Genomic DNA, 2,813 nt, shown 5'->3' on the forward strand with positions numbered 1-2,813 from the left:
CACACAAAATTTTACTGTTTCCATTTCTAGTACAACCCTCTTTCCTTAACTCAATTATGCAAACCTCTTTGTCACATGCACTGGAATATGTATTACATCGAAAGATACACTTTCAAATGAAAATGGCAACATGATTGTTTTATAAAGTATGTGTTCATATGAGCTTAGTTTTCACTGGAGGAAACAGCTGTGGCGTGATGAGGGCTGAACGCAGCGAAAACCTTACAGTAGATGTGGAACCGATTGCTCCCCCGCGGTTCTTTGACATACATCCATGTCATGTAAACTGGATTTATGACAAAGAACTGCACAGATGCAGATATTATATCAATCTATCATTGCAGATTGAAAAAGACGATCATATGATGCTGCTAAAAAGAACATTATTTTGTGTATTTGGTGTAATGAAATGTGTTTATGCGGTTTAAGGTAAAAAAAACACATTATTTTCCACATACTGTACATTATTGTTTCCCCTCTATGCCCCGCCTTTCTGAAACACGTCGATTTTTACAAAGCTCATCGTTCTGAAAAGCGAGGTGTGCTGTGATTGGCCAGCTATCCAGTGCGTTGTGATTGGCCGAATACCTCAAGCGTGTGACGGAAATGTTACGCCCCTCACATACTGTGATGATGCCCTGTCCGGCCGGAGCGACGAGACAAACACATTAAAACCCATTATAAACCAGGCATTTGCTGCATCCAGTGGGGACATAATTACGGATTATAATGACTTATACTATTTTGTACGTGTTGCATCGTGCCGCGTAAACATAAAATAATAATTTAAACACATCTCTTCTGGACCTCAATCTTCAGTGGGTAGAAGCCTAATTCAGCTCTGCAGGCATCGGTGGACGTGCCTCTGTGGACCCCTAACATGTTTTTGACAATTTCTAGTTGTAGTTTTTCTACTGAAGTTTTATTCCAATTTTTAAAATGTAGTACTGGTCCCCAGATTTCAAATCAATATAAAATAATCGGTTTTATTATTGAGTCCGAGTTTTAATGGGCAGTTTTAATTGACCACATTGTGACTATTGCTTAAAAAGCCCTCCGAGCCTTTTCGCTCAGTGTTTTGACAGCCAGACCGAAGCCTCCCGATGCGCTAATGTCGATGCCCAGGTAACTATAGCTAGTGCTATGCTGTAGGACCTGTCCTTTATATGTGAACTGGTGTTTGTTTCCCTGAGACCTGGTCTTGTTCTGGAACACCACGACTCTGGTTTTGTCCAGGTTTACGGTCAGGGCCCACTGGTGACAGTATTGTTCCAGCAGAAGCAGGTCATCCGCATACAGCAGACATCTGATCTCTGTATGGTGTAGAGTGAGGCCGGGGGTATCAGAGCGCTCCAGTGCTGCTGCCAGATCATTGAAGTAGATGTTAAATAGAGTTGGACTCAGACTGCAGCCGTGCCTCACGCCACGCCCCTGCCATAAAAACGCTGTTCTGTTGATTTTCACCGCACAGTTACTGCTGGTGTACAGAGACTGTATAATATTTAAGTTTTTTCCACCAATACCATTTTTTGGGAGTTTGTACAGTAAACCCTTGCACGTCAAATTGAGTCGAATTCTTTTTTTTTAAGTCGACAAAACATGCAAATATTTTCCTTTGTTTGTCCTTGATGTTTTTATTAATTAGTGTATGAAGAGAGTAGATGTGGTCAGATGTGCGATGTTTTGGTAGAAAACTATTTGTGCTTTATTTAAAATATTGTATGTTGAGATGGATGTGACAATATGGCTGTTTATTATACTGCAGAACAGCTTGCCTTTGTGCATTGTGGGCGTGGAAGATGCATCAGGTATTAAGTGACATACACCAGATAGGGATCATAACTGTGCAGACTAATCTTAGCAGACAGATGTTAAGAAACTCTGCAACTGTCATCATGTCCAGGGAAAAAGACACTGAGACCACCAATGAAAGCAGGTCAGTGGCAACCAGATATTTTCTCTGAAAGTTGTGTTGCGCTGTGGTCCTTTAATTGCATTAATTATGTGTCTGGTTTCAGGTGTAGGCTACTACTTCGGGAACATGTTTGAACATGTAAACTATTTTGTCAAATAGTAAAGTAGATAGATACTAGTTTTTCTGTTCTGAACAGAATAGAGAAATAACTTTGAAATGCATATTAAAAGTAATATGGGTCAGTGACAAAAAGGGGTTGGCAAAATGAGAAATTCATTTTTTTTTTTTAAACTTGTTTTGAAAGCATGCATCAGGTATTTTAAAATGTACACAGTGTGTTTATGTTGATTTTGTGTAATTAAAAATGACATATGCACCATTTTTTTTTGTGCAAAAGTTAAGACTAAATGTCAAATGGTGTAACCGCCAAAGAATGAGAAATATTAAATATTTTATCCACCTAGATGGAATGTAAGCTTACTCGTGGAAATAAATACTCAATTTTAAAATATCACACGAAAATAGATTTTAGGTGTTGAACAGTGAACTTATGTCTCGTATTGTAATTGAACTTTTCTTATTGTAATTTCATACTGTATTGTGGCATTTATTGGGTGAAAATGAACTCTGTTATATCATATTAATTATAAAATATCAGACATTTTATGAATTGTATATTACAGATGTAAATTGCAATCTTTGGTCAACATTTTTATCAGTGAATTTATGTTCAAATGTAGACACCCGCTTCCTTCTGCTACATTATTAAATCATTTATGTATATATTACATTATATTCTTCTTCTTCTAGCCTTTTAGTCGTATCCGACTCTTGGCTACTTCATAGGCCTGCATCTTTCATGTCCTTCTGTCAAGTGGAGAGAAGGACATGTTCTTCT

This window comes from Sinocyclocheilus grahami, unplaced genomic scaffold (assembly GCF_001515645.1).
Source record: "Sinocyclocheilus grahami isolate Dianchi unplaced genomic scaffold, SAMN03320097.WGS_v1.1 scaffold2668.1, whole genome shotgun sequence".
NCBI lineage: Eukaryota > Metazoa > Chordata > Actinopteri > Cypriniformes > Cyprinidae > Sinocyclocheilus > Sinocyclocheilus grahami.